This window comes from Ricinus communis, chromosome 2 (genome assembly GCF_019578655.1).
Source record: "Ricinus communis isolate WT05 ecotype wild-type chromosome 2, ASM1957865v1, whole genome shotgun sequence".
Lineage (NCBI taxonomy): Eukaryota > Viridiplantae > Streptophyta > Magnoliopsida > Malpighiales > Euphorbiaceae > Ricinus > Ricinus communis.
In genome coordinates, this window is record NC_063257.1 from 14,379,647 (window position 1) to 14,392,017 (window position 12,371).

The following is a 12,371-nucleotide window of genomic DNA, read 5'->3' on the forward strand; positions in this document are numbered from 1 at the left end:
TAGGTTCACGTGCAACGTACATGGATCAACAGCTTGACCTGGGACATGGTAAATATAATTCGTTAGTTATATTCATGTTTTATTTATATCGTTGCTTACCTTTTCTGGTTTACAGATCCGAAGAGATTGGCTGGGGGAGCGGGACCAGTGGGAGCCTTATATGATGTCCGCAGCTAATCTCGAGTAGATAAGGATCTTGTTGGTTGGGCCTGCCTATCAGGCTTGGTATCTGGACGAGAGAATTTATGGCTAGGAGTGAGGTTCCATGAGGCACTAAGTTCCCTTATCTCCTTCACTCTCTATGTTCTGGACGATGAATCTGGCCGGAGATGAGCTGGCAGAATGCTTGAATGGGTATGATGAGCTTGAGGACTTCACCATCTGATCACGGTTGATCAATTATACCTCCTTCATCCCACAGCTGCTAGGGACTTTACCTGTTAATGTGGAATTGTTGTCCTGGTATTTTCTCAAATTATTTGGAATTCTCTTTATTTTACCATGTGTTGCTCTTTTATTCACCTATTTACAGCTAGTTCGCCAGGCCCCTACTATTCGCGAGCTGATTGAAAAACAGTCTTCTTGATGCACTCAGCCTTCCCATTTTGCAGGCTCATCCGCCAATGTGACTTCTAAGGCACCAACTAAAACTACGTCAGATATGGTCTCGGGGGCTGTCTCATTTCCTTTTGATCAAATGGTTTCATACTAGAGTCCACTCGGTGTGATAAAGCACCGTCTTGCTGTGGATTAGTATTTCCCTCTAAAGTTCATCCTAAGCACTTGCACCCACATAAGCTTTTCTTTCCTTATGTGTTTTCATCACTTTAGCTTTCCTGAAAAGGTTGGTGACTTATATACAAATACAGGTTTAGAGAGACCAGTTTGAGCACGTACATCGACTAGTTGGAGCCGCGAGGAGACAGTTCTTCATCCTTGGCGAGGATTGGTGGGTAAGAATCAAAACAAATTATAATTTATGAAATGCAATATGTATTCATGAAATGCGTAAAATATGCTAACTAATTCTCTTTTTTTGGGTTTTCATTAGAGGGACCATGAGGGACTGTAGGGGCAATTACAGACCTAAGGGATGGATGTTGAATTGGACGACGAGATGGATAGTCCGGAAGGGGACTTCGACTTCTAACTTCCCTGTGCTTGTACTTATTCTTTTTCTGAATGTAAAACCTGAAACCTTTATGTAGACTTTTTTATTTTTATAGGTATAAGATGTATTGCCTTTCAAATTTCCCCCATGTTTTTTCTTTTTATTTTTGTATGAAATTTGGGTACTAAGGAGGCCATGCAGCCACATATTTTTTCTATTATTTTGCTTTTGCCTTAACTTTTGCCTAAGCCGCCCTTTTGGATTTTCAACTTAACAAGCTTTTGTCTTAACTTTTGCCTAAGTCACCCTATTGCGTTTTCAACTTAGCATACTTTATTTTTGCCCAAGCTACCCTTTCAGGTTTTTAACTTAGCTTTTTATTCTTTTTCCTTTTTTTTTTTCTTTCTTTTTGCAGATTTGCCTGCTTCAGGTATTGATTTCCCTTCTTAGCCTTGCTCAACTCGGGAAATAGCTGCTTTATCTAAGGATGCAGATGCAAATTACATGAATAAAAAATTATGCTTCTTTTCAGATCTCATTTATTTTGCTCGAAACTTTTAGTTTTATTTTTCTTTCAGTTAGTGTATAAAATGATAAATAGACATATATATGTTTGATAACAATTTAAGACAATTTTATTTATTCAATAAAAGCCCATCTGAGAACATTTTGATTTCTCACGACATAACTCATGTCATCAGCCAGTCTTTTTAAATTTTCTAGATAACTATTTTTTCTCTTTTGCCTTGACTTTTGCCTGACCAGCCTTTTCAGATTTTTCGATCAGTGAGATATTTTTTCTATTATTCTTTATTTTTCTTTTTTCACACATGGTATTTCTTGAGATGATATATATTGATTGGCTCAGTGAACTCGTTCCCTTCCAAGTTTGAGATCTTAGTGCACCTCTAGGCAGAATCCTCTTGACCAGATACGAGCCTTCCTAATTTGGATAAACTTCCCTCTTGGGTCGAATGCAGTAGGCCTTGTATGCTTAAATACTAGATCACCAGCTTTGACCTTTCCTGGCTTCACCTTCTTATTAAATGCTATAGCTATCCTTTTCTAATACAATTGTGTGTGGTATAGGGCTTTCATCCTTTTCTCATCAATCAAAGCTAATTGCTGGTATCTTTGCTCAATCCACTGATGTTCTGGTATTTTCGCCTCCAATACAACTCTTAAAGATTTCAATTCGAGCTCAACAGGCAATACCGCCTCAGTTCCATAAACCATAGATTATGGCATTTACCCAGTCGACGTTTGCTCGTTTGCTCGGAAAGTCATCCTTCAGGCATGTTTTATTCAGATCCCAGTAGTCTATACACATCCGAACCTTACCATCCTTTTTTCGGACTAGAACAATGTTTGCCAACCATTCAGGGTAGTTAACCACGTCAAAAAAATTGGCCTTAACCTGCTTAGCAACCTCATCTCATATCTTTTCCGCCTATTCCAGCCTTAGCCTTCTCATATTCTGCTTGACCGGCTTGATGTGTGAATAAGTTGGGATATCTACTATTTTCCTATCTAGACTTGGCAGGTTGTCGTAGGACTAAGCAAATACCTCTTTTCTTTTTTCTATTATTTTCTCAAACTCTCTCCTTACCTCAGGAGTTATATCACGAGTCTATCAGAATATTCCATGGATTTGCATCTGTGTCTAAATTAAGTGAATCAATTTGTATAAAATTAATGTCAAACATGCACATGTCATGATTATCAAAATACACATTACCATTAGGAAAAACACCACACAAGTAAGCAAAGTCATTCATATCGTTGATCTTAAAAAGAAAAAATTATCATCCGATCGTCATAGAATACATCAATGATATTATTTTTAATCAGAGCATCTAGCTCCTATTGGCTGGTCCTTTCCATCTTGGTGGTGACCTTCTGATGAACTTCCTTGATACTTTGCTCAATCATCCTATTGATGATCAGGTTCTTGAAAATCTCGAACCTTGGTACCTCAATATCAGCTACACGAATAGGTTCGAGCTCCCACGAGTAGGACTTCAACTCATGGGCGAACACGTCTGTTAGAGTCTTGCCCTTTGGTTTTCCCTCGTTTTTCTCCTCAAAATACCCCAAACCTCGTCGAGTCTTCTAATCTTTGAAGTCTGGCAGCTCCGCAACACCCTGTTGATTCTTTCCCCGCCCATTCCAAGCATGAAGTTCATTTTCTTAAACATGCTGACTACTTTAGGATACATGTAGTCGTCGTAGAACACAACCACTTGGAATCTAGTAAGGGCATTCACCTCTTTGACAGCTTCCTAAATTGTTGAGACGACCTTACAACCTTCGGCGTGAATAGTGACAATTTTGCTTTCATGAGGGAATTTCACCTTCTGATGCATTGTAGAAGGGACTCCTCCTAGGGCATGGAACCATGGCCTTCCTAATAAGAGTGCAAAAGTTACTGGGATATTTAGGAAAATAAGCTCCACCCAGGATTCAATTGCATTCGTCTTCACTAATGCTAAAAACGTCTTTTCTACGTCCTTTTTGTCTCATCATAAGCCTTTATGACCATATCTGATGGTTTTAGGTCCTTCACAGTCATCCCTAGTTTAGGGGGTATGCGAGATGAACACATATTGATAGCTAACCCATTATCAACCAACACACATGGGGTTCTCTTCCATCCCACCTCTGCTGCTATGTAGAGGGCCTTGTTGTGGTCCTTTCCCTTAAGTGGTAGGTCCTCGTCTGAAAAGGTGATCATCCCGATGATCTTGTCAATTACTTTTTTAATAATCTCTTTAGGGGTAGCTGTTGTGCTGACACTTATACCGAATAAGGCATGGATCAAAGCCTTTCTATGGTCTGATGAATGCATCAGTAGCTCCCAGACATCAGTTGTCTTCTTCTCCTTCCTCCATCATTCTAGCAACATGGCATCCTCATCTTTAGGTGTTTGCTTCAACTCTTGTACCTTGGCTTCCTTATCCTTACCCGTTAGCTTAGTCTCAGAATCGCTATCTGCTTAGATGTTCTTGGCCTCGGTGTCTTGAACCTCATTCTCATCCTCAAAACTATACTAGATGCCAATATTATAAACTTATTTTCCCTCTCTTTCCAGACTTCTAAGAGACAAGGCTCACAGGCGTCTTGATTATCATTTGACCCCCATCCACTTGACACAATGTTCTCGATCCGAATATCAGCTAAGGGTGGCTTCGAGTACCAGACCCTGAAATCATATTTGACCAAAGGCTGCCCAAGCAGGTCTTCACACTCATATCGAGGAAGTTGCTCAACCTCCCATTCTACAAAGTTGATGAAGTCCTAGATTTCATTTTTGAGACGGCTGCACTAGTCCGTCATATGCCCGAAAGCCTAGTGATACTCATAATACTAACCATTGTGAGACTTAGGACTATCTTTCGGTGATTAGGGCTTAAGCTCCCTGCTTCATTTTAGGTGTCAGAACACCATGATAGTGGCGCCCCTAGCTCAATAAAGGTTCTTTGTGGGCTTTTTGGCTCGACTGTTGGCTTGGCTTAGGGTAGGTCTACAAAAGAGTTCATGATCTCCTATTCACTGAAGTCTGGATTAATCATGGACACTTGGTTCGGGGTGGTGTGTTGTTGTAGCTAGGTAAGAAGTTCCTTCTAGTGCTAGGCTGGTCTGGGTCAATGAGCTTTCCAGTATCGATGAGGTCCTGGATTTCATGCTTCAACCGGATGCAGTTATCGGTATGATGGCCAGGTGCTTGGTGGAATTTGCAGTAGGTATTAGGCTTGTATCCCTGTGCGTTTCGGTTTGGTGGATTCTTTAGGGTGGTCAGTTGGACCATGCCATTCTGAACCAGTCTCCCAAAGATCTTGGAAAGAGGTTGCTTGAAGTTAGAAAACTTCCTCGTTGCTGCACAACATTCACATCCAGGGTCCTACTCCCTCCAGCCTGGTAGTTTGCCCTTTTGCAAGTTCTCACGGTCTTTTTCTTGTTATTCTCTATTTTCTCGACTTGTAGCCTATCATCATACAAATCCATGAAGGACTTCAGGTTCATCATCTGTAACCTTTCAACCCATCCAAGAAGGATATTTCGGACTACCATACGAACCTGATCCTTTTCAAAAGGCTTGTCCTTCATCAGGCCGGCCTTGTTCCTCAACCTAGTTAGGAAATCAGAGAAGAACTCATTTGGCTTCTGTTTAGTGGATTCGAGATCCCTAATTGATACCTCCAAATGAGTGTTGTCATTGTACTGCTTGAGAAAGGAGTTGCACAAATCACGCCACTTAGCTTTGGCAGATTTCTCCAAACCGTGGTACTAATTAACTATAGGTCCTTCTAGTGACAGCATGAATAACTTAACAATCTGGGTCCTGCTCAGCTAAGTAGTTCCCATGATGGTCACGTACTGCTTCAGATGAACTTCGGGTCACCAGTCCCGTTGAATTTATGTCGGGCATCTTCAACTTTGCAGGGAGCTTCTCTTTTCCCATAAATACCAGCTCTTCGAAATCATAGGTTGGGTCCAAACCTTTGATTTCTAGCACACCCTACATCTCATCAAGCTAGGCATTCAGTCTGCTTACAGCTTCATTGGTGGCAAAGGCAGTCTCCCTCTTAGCCTGGTCAAGCATGAACTCATTGAAATCCTAAGAGTTCAAGGGCACTCCCCTTCTACCTAGGTCTTAGGCATTGGCATTGCACTGGTTATGACAGCAGTAGTCTCAGCGACAACCATAGCCGGGTCAATAGCAATAGGCGGTTTAGCTGGTGCAACAGGAGTAGCAAGTGGGGCTTGGTTTGCAGCCATCTCAGCGAGGAGTTACTGAAGTTCCTCCTGAGTCACACCCTTCTAGTCTTCGATTATAGTATTCTTAAGAATCTCAACGTCTTGTCCATTAGCTCTTTCATTGGCCATCTCTTCTTGACGTCTCGATCTCTCTAAGTGCTCTAACACAGTTCTGATTCTTGGAAAAGCAGGCACTCTTTCCAGCCTCCCATTATCTTGCCTCTTCCAACCCATAGGAGAGTCTATATGGCTAAAAAAGAAAAAGGTTAATATGATGCATGTGATGTATGGGATGCATGATGCATGTGCTATGCACAAGGGCAAAAGAGAAAAAAAGGTTAGTACACACACTGCAGTATACAATTTATTCTTCCAACCTTATTACAACCATACAAGGTAATGAGTCTTTTCTTCCCTAGGATTTTTAGCTTGGCTTTCTATCAATAAAGGGAACAACCTGCATGCCATAAGCTCTCAAAGCGGATTATAACAAATAAGGTGATGTTTATCACTCTAAGCATGAAAGCTTGTATATTTTATTGGGCCTCTTCAATACTTGAGCTTGAAACACTTATAAGGAAAAACATCTCATAAAGTGAGCAACAGGGTACCTAAAGGAGATTACTATTGTCATTACCATGAGCTGAGTCATGGTTAAGGATAAAAGGCTCCCACAAGCAAAAAGTGTTCTTCCTTACTCGTCTCCCTACTCAAGGGTCCATGTAATGAAGGAAAATATACTCATTACTTATGAGTGATGGTAGGTAGTGTCGCAATTCTAGAATTCAAGTGGAACCAAAGAACTGCTAGCCGACGCCATCGAGGCTATAAGGACTAATGTGCATAGTGTGTGAAAATTTAGTGATGCAATAATAATTTGTTAAATAATAGATTTAAAGACAAACATACACTGGAATTAGGTTCTCTTACCCATAGCGGAGTCGTCACTATGGGCGGCAATTTCGAGCGCGCATCCAAGTGTCTTTAGCGACTACGGCACTATAAGGCTTTTCAACCTAATTAGAAACATGCAAAATAATCACATAGATTAGCATGGAGATGGGAGTCGTCACCCGAGTAATCACCAGGACATTTTTACTAATGAGTGGCGTTTCCCAAATTCCATAAGGAAGCTTACACGAGAGAGTCCAGAGATGGATCCGGAAGTCAACTTCCTTATTTATGTATATTAGTCTTTAAATTTATTATTTAACAAAATATTCCCTATAAATGCAAGCAGTTACTACACAAGAATGCCAAAACAACACATAATACACCTAAGGCTAGCCCATTTTATTGAAGTCCAACCCGTAATTAAGTTATTAATCTAACTTACTAACCAATTATGTACAAGGCCCACCTATTCTAGCCCAATTACATGTTATGCTCTTTGAATTGCAGCTTTTAAGCCTAATGGACTACTTGTTATGAGAAGGCCCATTCATTGTGATGTCAACCCTAACTAAGTTCAAACCCTAGCTAGACATACCAAAGCACGCTAGTCTAATTGGATTTTAGGGTTTAAGCCTAGTTAAAGTGGATTAGCCTATTAGACTATCAAATTCATGTTGGATCAATTTTTAGCCCTAAGTCTATGTTTCCCATTTTTATTAATTAATAACATAATCATGTATTGGGTTAATATACAATTAACAAAAATAAAGAAAATGGAGCAGAAAGAAAAACCCTAACTATTACAACCCGCCTACAACTACAATTAGAAAACTGGAAAGACCTAAAACTATACAGAGACCGAGAATACATCGACATACCCCAAAAATAGAAAAAGTAAAGTGTCCAACCTGATCAGCCGATCGGCTATACATGAAGAGCTGATTAGTTATGGAGTCTCAAGACAGATTTTTGTCGGTTTTTCCTTTGTTCACCAGTATAATCTCACACTCTAAAGCCGTGTATGTTGGATCTAAAAGTTTCGGGCAGTGAGGAGGGAATTGAATCAAATACTAGGTAGGAATCTAGAGCTAGATCTGGCTTTATGAAATCTTCTGTCGATTGAAAAGAAGTTTCCAAAAATTATCTTTCTTACGTGGCTAGTTTCTTAAAATGGCTCTTTCTTAAGTACCTAGATCTTTGAATATTAACTAAGATGGTCAGTGTTTATCCTTCTATTTTCTTTTGATTTTCTCTCTTTTCTTTCTTCTCGGTGTTTCTTTTTTTTTTCTTGATTTTACTAACTATCGAATCTTAATCATCCCTCCTTCCTAAAACCCTAAACACCTCTTACTATTTGTAAAGGTAGGGTAGCAAAGGAAACCCTAGAGAAATGGATAAATTCTAGGAAATGTCGATAAATATCCCACTTATTTATTTAAAATTTAAGTAATTATTGATAAAATAGTATTATCATCAAGGAAACCTTCTAGAATCTGTATCTAGATATAAAATCATCTGAAAAAACAACTTTGGGTTGTTAGAATCCAATCCGTTCTATAAAGAATCGATTGGCTCTATCAAGGCTAGCAATCTACAGGCAGGTGCACCTATCAGTTGTAATCTAGCTATGGCAAGTATCAATGTTGTATCCCATGGGAACTAAGAAGCTACTACTACTACACTATTCCTATTATCTAACCGATCAAAAGGGGGTGAATATCATTAACTAAAAATGAATGAGAATGCAAATGAAAACTAAATTTTAATAAAGAGAATGAAAGTTTGGAAAAGACAATGAGATGAGTTAACCCAATTGGGGATCCTTTTAGCTAGCTGGCTTAAAAATAATAAATTATGAATTGATTGATTAAGAATTGCGATCTATGGATAATTCTTAAATGAATTGGCCTCTCTGTTGAGTTAACCAATTTCTAATCCTAAAGATCTAAAGTTGGAATCTCTTCCTAACAATTGATTTTAGAATAGTATTAATCTTTAAATTACCACTAATAAGAATGTCTAGTTCTTATTCTAGTAATTTATCACACTTATTTCTAAGATGCAAATCACTTAATCACACAAGCAGTTGTCCAAACTCAATTGAATTTCTCAATTATAAAGTAGTTCTCAAATTGATTTAACAATGAAGAAGATATAATAGATTTTATTATACTTGAAAACTATAATCTTAAATCAACAATCCAATCACTTAAGCACAAAACAAGCCTAGCATGTCTAAAGATCACCCCCAGATGGGTTTAATAAGATTAGTTATACATGTTCATGATTAAAATAATACAAGCATTGAATAGAAAGTAAACAAGAATCGAAAAGAACATGAACACCCTTTTCTCAAATGATGAAATGTTATCCCCTCTTGAATAACTCTATATCCGATCTCGATAACTCAAGATCTCCTACTTCTTTCCTTTGAATCTTCAAACCAATCCTCAAGAATAGCTATCTGGATGATGTTGAAGTGGAATTCACCTTTATTTTCCTCTTCTTGATCTTCTGGAAGGTTGCTCTCAAGGTCTGTTTTGAATACCCCAAAGTTCTCTCTCTCCGTCTTTCTCTGACCTTTTTTTTCTCTTTCTCTTTCTTTTCTTTTAAATTAGGTTTTCGGATCCAACATGGCCTGGATTTGGGCCGTGCTGACCAGCATGGTCTGGATCCATGCCGTATTGATTTAAAAGTGTACATTTAGCCTTCTTCAGCATGACTTGGATTTGGGCCGTGTTGCTCAGCACGGGCATGCTCCTAGGCTGTGTCACTCTCAGAAACCGTATTGCAAATCACTTCTTCTCACCATAGGTAAGGCATTTCAACACACCCTTTGACCCTAGTTATTCTCCTCGACAAGGGCATTTTGGCAAGGTGTATTAAACAGTCTATGCGCCTGATTCGACCGTTTCTTCCCGATTTTGGTCTGATTTCTCTTTAACTTTGATGATGTACTTAGAAAAACACCTGAGACACAAAGAAAACTAAAACAGGGTGATTCTAATACAAAAACACATAATTTTCCCTAAAAATAACTCAAAATTAAGCATGCAAACATTTGTAATATCAAGGATATCAAATCACCCCACACTTAAGCTTTTGCTTGTCCTCAAGCAATCAACATTTTATTTTATAAACATGCAATCAACCCTCCTTAAAGTTCATACATTGGATTATAATTAAGCAATATTCAAATAATCCTAAATTGAAACTCAACTAAAAACTAAACTGGCAATCTAAACAAGAGTAATTATCATGTCATGCATGAAGAAATTAAATAATACATTCCATATCAAATATTCAAGAAACCATATGCCTCACAAGGGATCACTCTATGCACTCGGTGTTTAAAAGGCAGTCATTAATCCCTCAAAGCAATTATATTCAACTTACTTACCATAGGCTTGCTCATAATTCCCATCTCCGCTATTGCAAACAATCAAATATCACAATCAAAGGGTCTTTACAAGGGTTGCAATGGGGGCTTAGGTTTAGGTATGAAAATTTGGAAGTGAGGTGTAAATAATTTTTGGACTTTTGCAATGCCTTACCCACAATTTCAGCTAAAAGGACTAAATGCCAAATAAAGATAATTAAATTCACTATAGTTCCCAAGTCTCTAAAACAAGATGCTCAAAGAGTGAAAAATGAATGAACACTCAATAAAGGACTGTTTGTTTGTTTGTCTTTTAGAGGAAACAATAGGACATAATTACTTTGGTTTGAATGGAGCATCTAAACCAAATTTTTAAAGGACTTAGTGAATTCAAAGTACAAAAAAATTGGTATTTTATCCAAGAACTGAATGAACACATTGCAAATATTCCAGAAATAGGTTAGGGAATAACAAATGAAAGGCTTAACAAAGTGTGATAATAAAGCAGAATGGAAAAAAATGAAGAAAGTGGATAAGCTCAAACTTGGCTCACTTATGAAATATTCACAGGTTGACTTTTGGCTATAATGGTGAATCCTAAGTGCCTTTATCATTTCATAGAATTTGATTGTTCATGTGACCTCAACAAGCATTATCGAGCAAGTTCTAGAAATAAAAAGAATACAATGCACACTTAAACAAGAAAAAAAGGAGCATTTATGATGTATGCTCAATTAGGTTCAAAAACTCATAATTTAAGTGTGTATATTTGCATAAGGTGTCCATATACCATTAATCAAATCATCATTTAATCAATTCATACACAAAACACAACAACTAAGCAAATCCAAATTAACTAACTTAAAGAATGGTCAAGTAAAATTGGTTTAACCCAGCCACCATGATAAACTAAAAATTGCTTAATTATCTTCCAAAAACAACAAATAATAAGGAGGAAAAAACACATGCTCATAATCATAACTATCAATCTTTCGAAGATAAACAAAAGCTAATAAACATCCTAAGTATCCTAAATATATACATCATCAATAATACAATAAATAATAATAAAAAAACATAAGAAAAAGAAAAGCCAAAACAACGGCTTACCCACCCCACACTTGAAGGACACACTGTCCGCTATGTATAAAGGAGTTGGTAAGCAACATAATAAGTACAAAAAAATAAAAGAGATAAACATGAAGAGATACTACCCTACTCATCCTACTGGGCTAGTGGCAGTGGTGGAGGTGATGGTGTCGCGGCTGCTGGTAGTGGAAAATACAGAAATAACAGAAAATGAAAATTAAATGAAAAATGAAAAATGAAAAATGAAAACTAAGAATAGAAAATGTTCTAAAACAAACGCTCAAAATGTGAAATACATAAAATAAAAGTTAGGGTGCCTCCCAAAAGTGCTTCTTTTTTTCCCAAGTCATTTAGTTGGACTCGTTGACCACTCCCTTCATATGCGGGTTTAACTTGCAATGTGGTTGAACTGCCAGGTTATGGATACTATCCATAAGAATCTTGAGTGAGCAATAATCCTTAGAATGTCAGCATTCATCCAAGCAAATGCCTTTTCATATGTCGTTAGAGAGGAAAATGTCATCTTCCTCACCTCGGGTGTTAAGTCTGCTGCCGAGATGTCAGGCAGACTATTGTCTTTGTCTAGATATGCATAATCGATATGCTTTGAGAACTTTTTCAACTCAAGAACTGGTAGTTCCTCAATTGATAGCCTCAGCTTTTGCACACCAACCCTGTCAATTACAACAAACTTATTATCCTCTTCGCTTGGCTCATTTGCTAACAAAAATTCAAGCTGCTCTAACACTTCCTCATTTGACAGCTCATGCTCATCTTCCATTAACAAAGTAACTTGTAGAGGGTTTTCAACCAACATTTCTTACAACTGTGTCTCAACAACATCATCAAGTACATTAATAGAATATACAACATCATCATGATCTAAAAACTTTTTCATAGAATTATTCAAGTCAAAGGTGATAGTCTCATCCCTTAAGTTTAAGCTTTCCATCACAAACATCTATAATTGCCCTAGATGTTGCAAGGAAAGGTCTACTTAAAATCAAAGGTACACTACTTTTACCATCCATGTCTAAGATTACAAAGTCCATAGGAAATATGAATTTATCCACCTTAACAACCACATTCTCTATAATACCCCTAGGATACTTAACTGACCTATCAGCTAGTTGTATACTC